Genomic DNA, 19,691 nt, shown 5'->3' with positions numbered 1-19,691 from the left:
CTCTATATCTCAATGGTGGACATCTACTCCTTAAATGGAAGGTACTCACATGTATAGATTTCATATGAAGCTCATATTTTTAAAAAGGAAGACAATGAATTGGAATAAATCAATTTTCAAAAACATCTTGTAAGAAAAAGAAAGGATTCAAGGGGAGCTACAACGAATTTAGGAGTTTATCTTCAACTTTGGCATGGATAAATTCACTAATGACAAGCAAAAGGAGCTTCAAGGTTATTGGAAGGAATTATGTGCCAGAGAAGAAACATATTGGTAACAAAAGTCAAGAGAAATTTGGTTGCAAGATGGGGATAAAAACACAAAGTATTTTTATAATGCAACAAAAATCAAGAAAGCTTGTCAATTAATCTTTTCCATAAATCATGGTGTAAACGAGGTACAACTTACAAAAAGAGAGGAAATTTCTCTTGAAGGGATTAAAAAATTCATAACCTTCTTCCCCCTAGCGTTCCCACGATGATTATACCACACAAGTTGAAGAAGACATGTTGTGTCATATTCCACCTTTAATATCAACTGAGGACAATAATCTTTTATTGAAACCTTTCTCTTTCGAGGAAGTCAAATTAGTTGTTTCTCTCTCCCACCTAATAAGGCTCTAGGTCCTGATGCTTTCACTACACTTTTCTATCAAAAACTATGGGATGCTATTGGTTTTGATCTTTGCATGCCTTTGGAGGAATCTAGGAGAAGTGGTAATATTTTATCTCACTTCAATGAAACCAATATCACACTTATTCCAAAGAAGTTACCCCTCACCTTTGTAGACCTTCGACCAATATCTTTATGTAACACAATATATATGATATTTATGAAGGCAATCTACTTGAGGATTCAAGGCCTGATTGGCAAGCTCATTTCCCTGGAGCAAGGGGGTTTTATCTCGGGTAGGTAAACTCTTGATGGAGCTATTGTTGCACATGACATAATTCATTCTATCAAAAAGCATAAAATTACAGCTTGTGTGATAACACTTGACATGTTAAAGGCATATGACAGAGTAAGTTGGTCTTTCCTATCTAAAGTTTTAGCAAAATTTGTCTTTTCTATCAAATGGTGCAAATTGATCATGAGTATTTTAAAAGTTTCTCATTTCTCAGTTACTATCAACGATTTTTCATCTAATATATTTATGGCCACGCAAGGGGTACGTCAAGGGGACCCCCTTTCTCCATTTCTTTTTATTATCATGGTTGAATCACTTAGTCACACAATTACTAATGTCAAATCAAGAGTTTTTGGAAAGGTATAAACAATCCACACACGGACTTCTTTTCCACTCACTCATTGTTTGTGGATGAATACCCTGATGTTATGCAATGTTGACATTAAATAAATCTCATGCATCAAGCATATTTTGGGTGCTTATGAAGTGGCCTCAAATCAAAGAATAAACTCCCAAAAGTCCCATATCTATGTCTTTAATGCAGACCCTATATTGAAACACCAAATTATGTCCTCATTGAATTTCTCTACAGCTCAACTTCCTAGTTCATATCTTGTTATTCCTCTCTTTCAAGGTTCTAATAGACAACATTATTGGCTAGACATCATAGAGAGATTAAATGCCAAGGTCTCAGGTTGGAAAGCAAGATGGTTGTCTTTTGCAGGGAGACACACCTTGGTCAAATCAGTTTTGGCTGCAATTCCAAATTACTTTATATCAATCCTTGATGCTCCTAAATCAATTATAAAGAATGTGGAAAAAATTATCAGCAACTTCCTATTGCATGATAACATGAGTGGAAAAAAGAGGATTTATCTTGTGTTTATTCAAGGGCCTAACTTGTGTAAGTAAGTTGGGAGGGGGTGGAGTTGGGCGGGGGGTGGGGGTGGTGGGTGGCAACTTACATGAGCCAAATTTGTGTAGTAACTATATTCTAATCCCCATTTATGTAGCAACTATATTCTAATCCCCATTTGCCTCAGTGTAGATTGATGAGAGCTAAGTGCCTAGATTCCAATGATCCTGCTAGAATCCTTTTTTTTGCAAAGGCTCTGTCATTTGGAATTTCTTCGTATCATCTTGAGAAGTCATAACTAAATATCTTTCTTGTGAAGTACATTCTGGTGAGAAAGTTCTATTTTGGTTGGATTCTTGGAATGGTCAAGTCCCATTGTATACAATAGATTCTTTTGTCAGTTGTTATAAAACCATTTTAGAAATTTGGGGAAAATATTTAGTCCAATATATTGATGTAGTTATATTTCCCTCAAGGCGGGTGATTTGGAAGGAACTTGCATCCCTGCCAGTTGATGATAATACCACAACTATACTTTTAAAAAAATGGCAGTTAGAATGGTAATCTTATCTAAAGGTGAAGACAAGTTAATTTTGCTCCCAGCCATTACAGGGTCTTATTCCATTAAAGAAGGATATAAAGCTTGCCAAATGAACAATCCAAATATTTCCACCAATCGAGCTTATAAATTCTGTTGGAATAATTGCATACCACCAAGAGTGGGATGCTTCATATGGTTGGCCTCGAAAACCTGAATTTTGACCAGTGATAGGTTGATGAAATTGAAGATTTGTGATTGGCCATTTAAATACGATCTTTGTGGTCCAGTCAATGAATCTATGGATTATTTATGTTTACATTGTCCATTTACTAGTGAGTGTTAGCATCTTATATTGTCAAAGTTAAATTGTCAATTTCTATTTCCATGAACTTTTTTGGAGCTACTTCAAGCTTGGCCCATTTTGTATTCTAATTCAATGCTTGTTGATTTGTGGATCATTACTTCTGCTATTTTAACTTGGTCCACCAATTGGGGAAGGAATTTGTGCATTTTTCGTAAACAAATTCATCATTGGAAATTACCAAAAATCATATTATTAGCTCAATATGTGAGAAGATGAACTCATGCCTTAATAGGTTGTCAGCGAATCAAAGACAATTTACATCATGGGACAATGGTATTCTTAGGGACTGGCCCAATATTAATATTTCATGCACTTCTCTAAGATCTCAACTAACTAATGTCAATAGGAATGAGGTCAAATTGCATAGGCCAATTTTGATGGTTGGGTATAAACTTAATTTTGATGGGGCATCTCATGGAAACCCAAGTCTATCAAATGTTGGGATCTACATTCAAGACCATTTAGGAAATGTTGTTGTAGCATAGGTGATTCCTTTACCAATAGGTACTAATAATCAAGCAAAAGCTTTGGCAACCTTGTATGGCTTAAAGCTTGCATTATCCTACAACATTGAAAAGGTACACATTGAAGGAGATTCAGAAATTATAGTTAATACCCTCAAATACTGAAAGTGCTCAAACTGGAAGATTCATCATATTATTGAGAAGTGTTGGCTTCTAATGGATAAATTTTACTCGTACATGATATCGCACTCATACAAGGAGGATATTTTTGCAGTTGGTATTTTGGAAATTTGGCTATTGATAAGGGTGAATTTTTAATTTTCCCTTCATTGTGGTCCGAGGTGTTTTCACAATTTTTTGGACATAATATATCATAAGGAGGGTAATTTTGCAGTAGTTCTTTTGGAAATTTGGCTATTGACAAGGGTGAATTTCTAATTTTCCTTTCATCGTGGTCCAAGGAGGTGTTTTCACATTTTTTTGACATAATTAATTTTGAAGTTATGATTTCATCATTAGTTTTTTTTAGTGGTACTTTGGTATGGTTTTCTATGGTATTGGTGAAATCATTATTTCCCACATATTTTCCATCATGGTGGCTCAATTGGTTATTGTACTTAGCACTCTTATGTTAGTTTGGAGTATGTCTTTGGCGGCATGACAGGTGGTACCTTCAAATTTAAAGGCTTAATTCCTAGTGATTTTATATAATGGACAACCCAAATCCAATTGTAACGTACTTCATATCAAGCTAAGATCCCCCTCTTTATTATCCTTGCTCGATGCCACCATGCATGGCATCAGCTCACTTGTTTCTCATTTTTTTCACATGCAAACAGATTTAGAGCTTCTTTCTCATTCCAAAATGTAGGTGTTTTTTTCAAATGTTGGCTTATTAAAATTATATAAGTAGACTTTTGTGTCCCGTATTTATTTTTTACTATAAGCATTTCAGATTTTCCCTCGATTTTAATCATAATCAAGATAGTTTCTATATTTCTCTTTCCCTTAATACATCAACCACAAACTCTTAACACATTAATCTCAACCGTGTCCTAATTAGATCTCAACTCTAATAAATTGTAAACTCTAATACCCTTAACTCTAATCAACTTCCTAATAAAATTTATATAAAATATTTTCTCCTTGTCTTCATTTTCGTAGAAATATTAAACCATTAGCCATAAATTCTATTATCCTAATGTTAATCCCTGTATAGATTAACATCAATAGAACACCAATAGTACAAGGCACAGACTCAAGCTCTACTAGAGCTCTTGTTCACTCATTAAATACCCTTGATTCTAAATGACACAACCCCATTGGCAGTGTTTCTAATTTGGCTTGTTTTATTATTATTAATCTCATTAGTGTTAAGGATTTATCTTTAGGTTTTTTATTAACTTTTTTATTTGTTATTTAATTTATTAATGATCTCCTTATCTAATGCTATCCACATTATCATGCTAGTATATTGATTATTATCATTGAGTAAAAATATTTAATTGAAAACATTGATTCAGTGACATATATAAGGGCTAATATATGTTCATATATTCAAAATATTGATTACATTCATAATTGTGTTCATCGAGTAGCCTAATTATGGCTAATTACAATCCCTCCATCCCAATTATTTTGTCCTCAAGTAATATAAATCTTTGTATGACTTTATGATTTGATCTAGTGACCTTTTTTAAAAGGGTTCCTCTAATTCAGAAGGAACTCTCATTTTCTCAAGAAACGAAAGTAAGTGATCCATGTTCATGGTCATTGATCTTTGTCCTTTTGCTAGAATTTTCATCATTATCAATTTTTTCTATTTCATTTATTTTTCCTCACTTACATTGATGACATGACTCCATGGTTTCTTACATTAAAACATAGATTTTTCTTGAATAGTTATTCTCTTTTTCCAATATTGGTGACCCTTGCTTAATAGCTCCTACCATATATAACATGGTATTCACTAGTTACACTTCCTTTATCCTTCATTTTGTTGAGTTGTTTTTTGTCACATTATATTCAACATTTTTCACATTTCTAATGGCTTACTCCAAGTTTTGGGGTTCGAGGGGTTTTACAATTAATTTATTGGAATCTTTAAGTCATTCTACGAACATATAAGTGAGTTTCCCTTGGTATAGATTTGAGACAAACCCTGATAGGTCTTGAAATTGATTGGAAAATTCCTCTACCATGCCTATTGGTTTGAGGGGAGTTACCTCTTAGAAGTACTATTCAAGATCTCTTTGGTTGAACCTACTCATTAGTTTTTGACTAAATACACTATATGTGGTGCTCTTTTGTGGCCTAGAGAAGTGAGACCATGTTCCTACCACTTGTGTAGGCTAAACCCATTAAGTGGAGTATGGAAAACTTATAAGTACCTTCCTCGATCATGGGGTTGATGGATAGATATATATCTAGTTTTTGGACCCATGATTGAGCAGTTTTCTCCACTAACCCATTAAAGAATGGTAATGTTACTTTAGTTACTTTCTTGATGAGGTCTTTATTAACATTATATTTAATTTTAATTTTAATTTACTGACTACGTATTCAGAATGATCACCATATTGGTAGAGAAGACAAGATCTGTTGGCTTTGTCACATCGGGGAGGTTGAGACTGAGTCTCACTTTATTTTTCATTGTCCCATTTACTATGAGGTATGAGGTGAGATTCTACTATTTGTTCAAATAGTGGTAGTCTCTGCCCTCATTCTTCATATATAATAACTAGTATTGTCTTGCACTCTATCTTCAGGAGACCATGCAACTTCGTGAGCACACTATATAGCTCCAGCTTTGCTCGACATTGACCCCTACACAGCTTATCACCTCTTTCTTTAGTCCTACAGTTCTAGCCCGAGGATCACAGCGACCTTTCTACATTATCTCAGTTCACACCAGATCTATGAGACCCTGCAAAGATTACACTCGACAATGTCCCTCTAGTAGACCTCAGAGGTGACCTTCTAGATTACCTGATTGCCCTTATGTCTATCTTTCCATTATGGACTACTTCTCTCCTATGAGGAGTTTTTAGCTATTGTTATTCCCTTTTCTTGGTTTTTTGTTTGTTTTTCTTTTACGTTCTTTTTGTGGACAACATTTGGTGCTCCCTCTGCTGGTGTTTTCCCCTTTGTACTATTTCCAGTCCCTTAGACCCTCGTTGGTCTCTTGTTGGACATTAATAAATTTATCTTATCTTATCTATCTTATCATGGTTTTGGTTTTATGGTACTCCTTAAACAAAATAAGTTATCAAATATATGAATCCATACTTGCATATTTTTGTGTAATTTCTTCCACAGTGTTTGTGACTGGTTCCACTTCTTCTATCTATCATTCCTTGCTTTGAAAGAAAAAAGGAAAGGTATCTCAAAGAAATAAATCTTGTGATGAGGGTACATTATCCTCATGATTAGAATGAGCATCTCTCCTTAATTTGGATTGGTTCTTTCTTCATAATTCTTGTTGCTTGAATTTTGTATGGCTTCAAGTAATATTTTGTTGGAGTTCTCAAACTTTTCATTTGTTCTTTTAAACCTTTCGTTGGTTTGATCCATGAAGCTTCTCAAATAATGGGCTAGTTGTTGTGTTGTAATTTTCTAGTGTGTTGATAAGTTTGTCTAAGCCAAATATTCCCAGGATAACCAAATTATGCTTTGATACTACTACAATATCTTTGACCCTTAAGTTATTTCTTAATGAGATTAACCTACAAAATTTGTTAGTAAAAAATATTATAATTGATTATAATAATTAATATTTAGATATTCTGTTGTTTCTACATAATCCTTAAGGATTCCTTCAAATTGGGCTTCTTAATCCTCTGGGAGGATCCCCTCTGTCTTAGAGAATGACCCTCGATTATTCTATCTTCTTCCTTAAAATTGTTATTCAAGTCAAACATCATAATCCTCTAGGAGGACCCCCTGTATTCTACAGAAAAATCATCGATTAGTTAGCCATCTTCTTTGAAGGGTGTCCTTTGAGGTCTACAGGTTTTCTCTGTCAAATCCCCTACACTTCCTTTGAATGGGATCATTCAAATCCATATCCTTTGACATTTTTTTTATATGACTCTAAGTAAATGATTTATGACAACAACATCATCATCTTTCTAATAATAATTATAAATTCCCTTTAACTCACACTAATTATTTATGGCCTTATTATCCTATATATAAATATTTAAATATTAATATTAATATTAATAAACATGAAAATGTCTCCATGGAAATGCACTCCTAATAGTAACTTATCATAGTATTAATTTACCATACTTATAAAGGTGTTCTTTTACTAACGACGTTGTAATATCATATTCCCCCCTCCTTGTATACATATATATTTACCAAGATGTATTTTGGAAGTTTAATTGGGATATTAAGATACTAAGGTGGGGTGGGGTGAATCGAGATCTATAAAACTTTTATCCTTCAAAACAACTTTATTGCATTCACCATATTGACCATCCCATATCTAGTCTATGCATAACATAACTTGTAAAATCAAATGTTGTAATAAGTAGATCTATTTATCAATCACATCCATGAAATGTAAACACGTGACACAAAAGATTTGGTTACTCAAAGACCCTCCAAAGTGAAGGTAAAACTAGGGTGGGGATGACACTCACAAATCTTCACTACTGCAATAACAAAGTTAACGTATCATTAAGGTTACAATTTTGATCACTTATGATGATCTACCCTATGAGGGCCCTGCCCTATTGAAGGTTTTTTTAAGACTGTAAGGTCTTACCTTGTTAAAGGATTTTACACTTACAATGAAGCAAGGACTCTGTTAGGAGATTTACAAAGGTTTGTTAAAACCACTTAGTTAAGAGATTTGTCCTTATTCAATCTTTTAAAATTGTTTTAGTATCTGATCCTTCAGTTTGCACTATAATTGTTAATTATGGATCTCCTCCTTCCAATCTCTAATCTAATCACCAATCTGATATAGTTGTAATCAGTCTATCATTGCTTCATTAGGTTTCTTAACTTTGTTCTTCACAACTTTCGAATGCAGCATGCAAAACTCAACTCCTTAACACAAAACTTCACTTCCTTTGCACACTTTGCAATCTTTTATGCAATAGCTCACTCTTCTCTCTATGAGAATAGGGTTTGGATTTTTCTATCTAAATACTTATGTGGAGTCTTCTAGATGCTTCCATTTATGCCTCTTCATCTAATTAGTTGTTCTTTCCTCATAGGAATCAGTCATCCACATCAAAATGTGTAACAAACTCTACAATCATTAAATGTTGTGTCCATGTTGGCTTGAAACAGTTTACCTCAAAGTTTATATCATTCTAGACTTTTATGTTCTCTCTATGTTACTCGGCACATACTATCTCTGATGCTCAGTCATAATTGTTCTTCATTCTATTGCTCAACCTTAACTATAGTCAGCTCCTTCTGTATAACATGGCATCTATGTGCTTTGTCTTCTCAACATTCACTAGGCTCAATTTATACTGAAAATACTCGGCAACCAAAGACTTGCTCAGCTCCTATAGAGCTTGGCATATACATGATTATTTACAAGTCTTTACATGACTCGGTCTATATAGAATAGCTTGGTTGTAGTGATGACCGACTAACTCTGCCTTATATATGACTAAGTGTTTGACACTAATAAACATCAAGACTTAGAGATACCAACAATCTACATGTTTTTCCCTTATTCCTTTATGACCTACAAACTTATCGATTAGCTTAATGATGACATGGAATCTATTGTCATAATTGTTTCTGATTATTCCTACATCTGAGTCATACATCCTCCCATTTGGTATTCCCTTCCTATTGTCCCCTCTTTATCGATAGGCGTATTCACTGATTAAATACTATCCATTTCAAAAGACACATCCCCATTCACATCTTTTCTAAGTTGGCCTTAATTATTATTAATCTCCTTAGTGACAAGGGTAAATCTCTAGATTTTTTTTTGGCTTTTTTAATTTGAAATTTAATTTATTAGTGATCTCCTTATCTAATGTTGTCCACAATATCATGTTACTAATATAAACAGGTGACACAAGCGTCAAAGTTCTTGCTTATTGTATAATTCTTTTAGAATAAGATATTGTGTAATTAGAATGTGGTTAAGTCACAAATAATGTCTCAATCATGAGTTGTGGAACTGGTATAGTTATGTTGCATGGGACATATTGGTCATATTGCTCAAATATTGAATTCTATAGTATAGCTAGAAATTGATCTACAAGGGCATACTATTGTGGATTTGATGTTAGAGCATAATAATATATTAGCCAAGAAAAAGATTAAAATCAAGCTACTTCATGTTGAGGGTAGAATCTACATTTGTATAAAGGAGAAGAACAATATATACTTTCTTTGGAAAAAGGAATATGAGGTAGACGCTAATAATACCTAGTGAGACATTAGAAGGATTACTGCTAGATCTTACTTTGTGTACAATTTGTGTGTATGGACTCAAAATTTCACCTTTAGTGCAAGGGTTTCGCAAAGAGGAGTAGAAGGTTAGTAATGAAAGAAGTTAATATTTTTTATATGCATTTAGGTAGCAAATGAGGTTAATGTTGGACTATCATGTTGTCATTGATGTCAAACCTTATTGGTGAGACAGTTTTCTATCTTATATGAGTGTCATATCTATTTGATTGATGAAGAGGATTTGAGAAGTTGGTCATGACAACAACACCTAAAGGAAAGATTGAGTTATGAAGAGGAAACTACAAATGGGCAAATGATTAGTTGAACTTTGACAAGATAAAGTAATTGTTTAATCATACTAGAAGAAAGGAAGACAGTTACACTAAAGTCCTGAAGAAGCAATGAAAGATAGATCAAATGCACAGGCTTATTTGAGAAACAAAGAAGAAAATTAAGGAACTTGAAGTATGTGTTGAGTGATGCTAGTGTCAACCAAGCCACAGTATAAGTTGAGTAGAAATAGTGTTGACTGAGCATCAGTATTGACCGAGTGACAGTATATGTGTCGAGCAAGAAATCTAGTAGTGACCTAGTAATTTAGTGATGACCGAATGTCAGATCATAGTGTTGGCCAAGAGACAACATTTTGATGATTTATGAGAAACTGTAATTTCCAACCGACACAGTTGATTTCTTGGAATATGGAAAGCATGTTGAAGATAAAGATGGAGGACCTGAAACATTTAAATTAATGGAAATTGTGTCTGCGCATTTCTATATAAGGATTTGTGAGGAAGTTTCTAGATAAGATAGGATAATTTATTAATGTCCAATAGGAGACCACAAACCAGTCTAAGGGACTAAGAGTACAAACAAGTACCAGAAGGTAGCAAGACCACCAAACGGTGTCCAAGTACAAAAAAACACAAATAGAAACAAGCAGAGCAAGAAGATGAAAAAACAACAGCAGACAACAAGGTTGGTTACAAAATCACAAAAACTAACAATTTATAATTGTAGAAAAGTAGCTCAGAACAGAAGGATAACTAGTTGTGTGCAAAGAAATCTGATCCCGATGCTGGAGAGAGGAGGTACATAGTTGTTGCTGGTGCAAATGGTCTCTACGTGGTCTCTTGATCTAGTGTGAGTATCTATCGACAGGCACCGAGGCCGCTTGGTTCCCCTAGGAGAGGTAGCCAGAGTGAAAAAAGAAGTGATAAGTGGATAAAGAGATGCAAACCTAGAGGCGGATAGCTCCCGAAGGGTGAAATCTTGAAGACGAAAAGCCTCCTGTAAATATAGAGCAAAAGGCACCATTGGTCCTCAGACCTAAAAAAAGGAGGACAATGACCTACATCTCTGAATAAACAATGGAACCTCCCTCTAATCTCATAGAAAAGAAAATGATGAACAAGAAGGTGGACAAATTCATTGAATGTGTTGAATTTGATCGTAACCCTATGATCTACAGTGGTGTTTAAGCGGCGAAAGATCAGAATTGCCTATTTAAGGAGGTACAAGAGCTAACCTTGGAAAGTTGTTAAAGGTTAGAGCAGTTATTGATGTTATTGATTGGCGAACTTAAGCATGAAGCTGAGAAGGTTGAGAAGAGGAGCAGTATGATTGCTTGAAGGGTTGCTAAGAAAATTAGAGATTAAGATGACAATGAAGGCTTGTCAATGGATGAACTTGTGAGCTAAACTAAGATTTATATTTGCAAAGTGAGTTGTATTTGTTAGATTAAACCTAATGTTACTTTCTAACCTTGTATTAGTTTGAAATCATTTTATCAAGGTTGACCTAACATTCATATGTAAATCCTTTAATCAAGGTGGCATTATAAAGGAATGTTCTAAAGTCCTCTAATAAGCCCACTCCTAACAGGGTGATTAATCCTTTAACAATGTATTTTGTAACCTTTAACAGGGTTGGCTCCTAATAGAGCTGACTACATAAGAGTGAAAAGATCGGTGACATGTTACTGGTGGTTTTTCCCAAATTGAGTTTCCACATTAAATCCTAGTGTTTGTATGGATGTTATATGTGATTATTTACTATTAATGTTTATGTTTTGCAAGTTTGTTATATTTAGGACATTGGACAACTAGTTGATGTTACTTAAAGTTGACTATAGAGGGCGAGCTATTGAATGCTAAGCTCTAAAGTTGTTTAAGTGTTTGTTTGTTCAATTGGTACATTTGGACCTTGGGTAACTGATTCACCCCCCACCTCTTCAATTGTTCTAAACATTCTAACAATTGGTATCAGAGCTTTGATGCTTGTAGAGAAAATTTTGAAGGTACTTAAAGCTAAAGATCATGGTGTACAAAAAGGAGGTCCCAAGGTTGAACACAGAGAAATTCCTTGCATGAAAAAGTTTGATGAGGTTACATATAGCGAAAATTGGACATGGTGCAATACATTTTGTGGACAATGCATATGTGGAGATAACAACAGTCTCTCTAACTGCCCAACAATTAAAATAAAAGAAAGAACACAACCAAGCTATGTTGGAGATTGCATCAGCTCTAAGCTATGCTTATTTTGATGACATTAAAACCTGCACAAATGCAAAATAAATGTGGGATACACTGCAGACCATCTATGAAGGAAACAAGAATGTCCTAAGAGAAAAATCAGAGAGCTTGAGAGGTAAGTTTGATGAATTGAGAAAGATAGAAGATGAACCTATAGTCTAGTACTATGCAAAAATCAAAGAAGTTGTAAATGCTATAAGAGGTATCAATGGAAATATTGATGATGAAATTGTAATAAACAAAGTATTGAGAACTCTACTTCCTATCTATGTTATTAGGGTTTTTGCAATACAAGAACTGGGTTGTACTCCAAGTAATAACTTAACTTTGAAAGTTGTGATTGGTAGGCTTACTACTTTTGAGATGTCAAATTTTGGTAATTTCACTCCTACTTCTATTGAATATGCTTTTAAATCACAATTGGTTCTTAATAAGAAGGAAAATATGTGAAAAATGAAAATGATACTTTTGATGATGAACTTGATGAGCTTGAAGTACTGATGACTAGAAGACTTCCAAGAGGCAAAGGGAAATACAAAGGTAAACTTCCGATAATCTATTTTTCATGCAACAAGATTGGTCATATTGCTGCAAGATGTCCTAATAGATAAGACAAAGATGATAAGAGAGAAAGCAAATACAAAGGGAGAAAGAGTGATCGAGACAACAAGAGAAACAAGGGCTACAAAGGCAAAGGTAAGAAATCTTGTTACATTGTTGAAGAAGAAATTGATAATGAATCTGAAAGTAATGACGAAGTAGTCTATGTTGCCATGAAAGAAGATTCTGATGAAGATGAGACAACTACATTAATTTCATATGTGAATAAAAGTGATAGATGAATAATTGATAGTGGTTGTTCAAATCACATGACTGGTGATAAAAGTAATTTGAGAACATTGGACCAGACAAGGGTGGTTGTCTTAAATTTGGTAATGATGTATCATGTCTTGTGAAAGGTAAATGATCAATACAATTGACTAACAAGATCAAATGTGACAATGTTTATTCGGTTAAAGGTCTAAACTATAATGTGTTGAGTGTTTCATAGTTGAACAAATCAAGTTATAGAATTGAATTATGTCAAAAAAAGGCAAAGATATTTGGTGTTGATGGTGATCTGATTGGAAGTGGTGATCAAATAATAGGTAACTTGTTCTATCTAGATTTATCTAGTGAGATATGTTTGTTTGCACAATATGAAGATATTTGGTTATGGCACAAGAGGTTATGTCATGTAAATTTTGACAAATCGGTTAGCATAAGTAAGATAAAAAGAGTAAGAGTTTTGTCAAAACTAAAGAAACCTAATAATGCTATATGTAAATAATGTTAATTGGGAAAAGCAACAAAGTTTAGTTTCAAGAGAAAGATATATTCATCTGATGACATTTTGGAATTGGTTCATACTAACTTATGTGGACCTATTGGTGTTCAAAGTTATTGTGGAGACAAATATTTCATTCTATTTGTTGATGACTACTCTAGAATGATGACAGTGGTATTTCTTAAAGAAAAAGCTGATTTTTTTTTGTTATTTACGTGGTCTTTGGCCAGAGTTGAAAAGGAGACAAGAAAGAGTTTCAAGTTCTTGAGATCTGATAGAGGTGGTGAGTTCATTTTCAATGAATTTGACATATTCTGCAATGATGGAGGAATCAAAAGACAAATGTTAGCACCTAAGACCCCTCCTCAAAATGGAATAGTTGAAAAGAGAAATAGATCGATCATGAACTGTGCTAGAACATTGATGATGAAGAAAAATATGCCATGGAAATATTGGAGAGAAGTTGTATGCACAATTTTTTATACTTTGAACAGAGTGCAAGCCAAGAGAGGTACAAATGCTACACCTTTTGAATTATGGTATGAATATGCACCAAATGTAAAGTATTTTAAAGTTTTTGGAAACAAATACTATATACTTAAAGATAATAGAAATGGAAAATTTGATGCTAAAAGTGATGAAGGCATATTCTTAAGTATTCCACTAAGAACAACGCTTATAAGTGTTTGAACTCTAACACTAACAAAGTTGTGGAAAATGTGAATGTGAAAGTTGGTGAATATGCAAAAAAGAATAAAATTGAATGAAAAGAAGAACCTAAAGACTACAACTAATTCATATATGTGAATGATGGTTCTCCCAGCCACCACCTGAACAAGAAAACAAAGTTACAAATCAGCAACAAAATGGAAATGCCAAATCGCAACAAGTTGTCAAGCAACAGACTATGGATGTCAAGCAACAATAAAATGATGTCGAGTCACAGACAGAGGAAGCTAAACATTAGGGTGACATTGTCGAGCAAGATGAACCTGAACCAAAGAGAGATAATGAACTTGAAATCATTTTTCAAGATGAACCTATTGAAGAACAAAGAAGAAAAGAACATGTATTGGCAAAATATGCGAGAAGAGATCATGCACCTGAGCAAATTATTGGAGATAAAGAATATGGTGTTATGACAAGAAAGAGACTCAGAAGTGATATATGTTTACTTTGTGAGTTTGATCCCAAATTTTTAAAAGATTCTTTGGAGAATGAGGACTAGATATAAGCAATGAGTGAAGAAATTGAGCAAATTGAAAAGAGGAAAATATGGACACGAGTACCAAAACCTAAAGACAAAAATGTTATTAGAAAAAAGTGGGTATTCAGAGACAAGTTGAATGAAAAAGTGAAGTCACAAGGAACAAAGCTAGACTAGTATGCAAATGATACGCACAAGAAGAACGTATTGACTATGAGGAAACATTTTCCCCTGTAGCAAGACTAGATGGAGTTAGAACACTACTTGCATATTCTACTCACAAAGGATTTAAGGTATATCAAATGGATATCAAATTTGCATTTCTGAATAGAATACTTGACGAAGTGTACATAGAGAAACTTAGAGGATTTGTCAACCCCAACAATAAGAATATGGTGTATAGGTTGCACAAGGCTCTATATGGTTTGAAATAAGCCCCTGGAGCATAGTATGAAAGGATGTACAATTATTTGGTGAAGATTTGATTTGCAAGTAACAACAAGGTATTATTGTTTGAAACTTTTGTTGATGATATCATATTTGGAGGCAATAAAGCATTATGCAAATCATTTGCTAATGAAATGAAAAAGGAATTTGAAATATCAATGTTTGGTGAGATCAAATTCTTTGTTGGTTTACAAGTATATCAAATAAAGCAAAATATCTTCATTACTCAATCCAAATATATCAAGGAGATTCTTAAAACTTTTGGAATAGAAGACTCAAGACCAATTAGTACACCTATGACCATTGGACATAAGTTATCTAAGAATGATGATTCTGTTGATGTGAACCAGACATTGTGCAGATCAATGATTGGAAAACTACAACATGTTGTTCTCAACACATCTGATATTGTATTGGCAATTGGGATAGTTGCAAGATTTTTTGCAAGTCCTAAGGAGAATCACATGACGGCAGTAAAAAGGATACTGAGCTATCTAAAAAGAACATAAGACTATGGATTGTATTTTAAGAAGAATGACAAGTTTGAATTGAAGGTGTTTACTGATTTTGATTGGGCAAGAAATGTTGGTGACAGAAAGAGCACAAGTGGAGGAGCATTCTTTCTAGGAAAGAGACTAGTTTCATGGACAAGCAAGAAGTAGAATTGTATTTCTCAATGAATAGTTGAAGCTAAATATGTGATAGCAATAATGAATTGTTCAAATACCATATGTATCAAGCAATTGTTGAAAGGTATGAAGAGATTACTGATCCAGTTGATATCTATTGTGATAACACTAGTGCTATTAATATATCAAAGATTTGTGTGATGCACAAAAAGACTAAGAATATTGATGTCAAGTATCATTACTTGAGAGAGCTAGTTTAAGATAGAAGTGAAATTGGAGTTATGTGAACACTAAGGAGAAAATAGCTTATATAAAAACCAAGGCTTTACCTAAAGATGCTCATGAATATCTAAGAGGTAAACTAGGGGTGATTCCTCTAGACAAAGCTACTTAAGCTAAAATGGTGTTCTGCATCAAATGTGTTGATCAGACTATCTTACAAGTTGATGTAGATAGACCTACTTTAGCAGTTCCCTAAGGTAGTAAAAAGGAAGAAGGATAGAATTATGTTGTATCAGTTGTACACATATGACATATGAAGAATTCAATACTGACATGAAGATATCTACATCGAAAAGATGCATAAATTCAAATGTCTTCAACATTGTTGTCAAAGAGGGAGATGTTGTGAAGTAGTTGCCATAAGATAGTTAAAGAAAATGAAAGTTGGTAAGTTAATTACTCATGTCAAAAGAGGAGATATTGGCAAACAAAGAGGGAGAAGATGAAAGAAATTGCATAAGCATGAAAGGTGTTGTCAGCAATATAGAAGGATCTTATTGATTTCATGATCTGATATGATAAAAGGAGCATATGTGTTGCATATCAGGGCTACATGGATGAGAATCAAAATGAAACTAAAGAAAGCGATTGTTGGAGACAAAGATGTGAATCAGAATGAAACTAAGAATATTAATGAAGATCTGATACTATACAAAGAGGGAGTTTTCTTGATTCAGTACATGTTTTGGATTGCATGGTAAATACAGGTATTGTCATCATTGCCAAAGAGGGAGATTGTTGGAAACTACAATCAGAACAATTGTTATGTTGTCATTGATGTCAAACCTTATTGGTGAGACGATTTTCTATCTGATCTAAGTGTTATATCTATTTGATTGATGAAGAGGATTTGAGAAATTGGTCATGACAAAAGCACTTAGAGGAAAGGTTGAGTTATGAAGAGGAGACTACAAATGGGCACTTGATATGTTGGACTTTGACAAGATAAAATGCTTTTTTAATCATACTAGAAGAGAGGAAGACACTTACCAAGGTAAAATTTAAGAAACCCCCCTCCAGAAAAAGATATAAAATATTGGCGAATCTTTCATTATTTTGAAGAACCAAATTATTTTTATTGGTGAATCTTTCAATTTTTTTATTTTAAATATTATTTACATTGGCAATTATTTTGGAATCATAATTTTTGAGTAGAAAATATTGGTGAATCTCAATAATAATAGGAAGTTCGCTAATCGTCATGGAATATTACAAATCAAAATTGAACATGCTTTTATCTCATGCAAATTATAAGGATAATTACATTATATTTTAAATCAATTGTGAAAACTAAATAGTGGTAATATATCCCTTAAGTAACTAATAATTATGATAATTATTGGTGAATCAATTTTAGTTTCTTCAATAATATATAATATTTAGGTGAATCAAATCTAATCATGAATAAAATATTGTGGCGAATCTTTGAGTTTAATTTTTTTAATAAAATAAATTATTAAGCGATTTTTTGATTCTAGAACTAAATTTAATAAAAATGTGGCGATTTAGGTTGCACTAAATCTTAAATTATTAGCCAAATTACTAGCAAAAAATTCTAAAATTAGCCAATTTACGAATATTAGTCACTAAAAAACACCTTGACACTTACACTAAAGTCATGAAGAAGCAATCAAAGATAGATCAAATGCACATGCTTAACCGAGCAACAAAGCAGAAAATTAAGGAACTTGAAATATATGTCAAGTGATGCTAGTGTCGACTGAGCCACAATATAAGCCGAACAAAAATAGTGTTGATCGAGTGACAATATATGTGTCGAGCAAGAAATCTAGTGATGACCGAGTGTCAGAACACAGTGTTGGTTAAGGGACAGCATTTTGACAGTTTGTGAGAAATCATAATTTCCACCTGACAAAGTTGATTTCTTGGAATATGGAAAGTGTTTTGAAGATAAGGATGGGTGACCTAGACCATTTAAATCAAGGGAAACCATGTTTGCGCATTTCTATGTAAGGATTCGTGAAGAAGTTTCTAGAAAAGAAAATGATGAACAAGAAGGTGGACAGATTCATTGAATGTGTTGACTCTGATCGTGAACCTAAGATCTATGATGGTGTTTAAGCGGTAAAAGATCATAATTACCTATTTAAGGAGGTATAAGGGCTAACCTTAGAAAGTTGTTGAAAGTTGGAGTAGTTTTTGATGCTATTGACTAACCAACTTAAGAAAGACGCTAAAAAGAGTTGAGAAGAAAAGAAGTATATGATTGCTTGAAGGGTTTCCAAGTGAATCAATGAATGAGATGACAATGAAGGCATGTCAATGGATCAACCTATGAACTGGACTAAGATCAGTATTTGCAAAGTGAGTTGTATTTGTTAAATCAAAATCTGTTGTTACTTTCTAACCATTGTATCAGTTTGAAATCCTTTTATCAAGGTTGACCTAATAGTCATATGTAAATCATTTAATCAATGTGGCATTGTAATGGAATGTTATAAAGTATTCTGACAAAGCCACTCCTAACAGAATGATTAAATCTTTTAACAAGCTGATTAAATCATTTAATAGTGTTTTGTAACATTTAAAAGGGTTGGTTCTTAATAGAGCTCATTTCATAAGAGTAAAAAGATTGGTGACGTGTTACTGGTAGTTATTCCCAAATTGGGTATTCATGTTAAATCCTAGTGTCAAACTTGTGTGGATGTTATATCTGATGATTTATTGTTAATGTTTACATTTTGCAAGTTTGTTATATTTAGGACAATGGACAACTAGTTGATGTTATTGAATGTTGACTATACAAGTTGAGCAATTGAATGTTAACATTTGAAGTTGTTTGAGTGTGTGTTTAATTGGTACATTTGGACATTAGATAATTGAAGAGATGGGTTAGGGGGAAGGTCAAGGAAGAGATGGAGATGGATACAAAGAGAGGAGAGAGAAGGATTGCAGAAACGTGTTTAGAGACAAAAGATGAGAGGAAAATAGAAATAGAAAAGAAGATAATAAGAGATTGATACAAAGCAAGAGTTAAAAAGATATAATAAATATTTAAAGTATTTATTGTATAGTAATATTTATATTAAAATGAAAAATATAATTAAGAAATGCAAATAAGATAAAGATTATTACTTTTTAAGATAATACCAATTAGATATAAGCATAATGTATGATTATGTTATTCAAATCATATAATATATTATAAGTATAATAATAATATTGTTTTGAAAATGAATTTAAGAATTTGCATTATATAAATTATACTATATTTTTATTTATGTAAAAAGATAGAATAATTTTAGCAAGTTTGAATAATGTAAAGATATTACTTAGTCAGGATTGTAATCTCAAAACACGGTGCATGTCTTCCATGTTTCTATATAGTAGATGCAAAATATGTGTTTCCATACATAGAGTACAGATGTGCAATCCCACGTCACAGTTGGCAACACCCTCACAACACGTGTCAGGATGAGAGCTCGACAACGGGGTGTGGACATTCATCAAAATATATTTTGAAAGACAACAAAGATGATTTTTCTGCAAATCCAAAATGTGTCATTTTCCTTTTGGTTTATGTTTCTAGTAACAATAAGCATAATTACAATACTTTGATGAATGTTTGTGATGTATGCCAATTCTGAATATTTTCCAAACTCTTCAACACAATTTTTACATGAAACAGAGTTGAGGTGGAGCTTGACAAAGGAACCATATTTGTGGGTATA

The sequence above is a fragment of the Cupressus sempervirens genome, chromosome 9 (genome assembly GCF_028749045.1).
Source record: "Cupressus sempervirens isolate cs-2001-9-10 chromosome 9, ASM2874904v1, whole genome shotgun sequence".
Classification (NCBI taxonomy): domain Eukaryota; kingdom Viridiplantae; phylum Streptophyta; class Pinopsida; order Cupressales; family Cupressaceae; genus Cupressus; species Cupressus sempervirens.
This window is presented reverse-complemented; position numbering follows the sequence as displayed.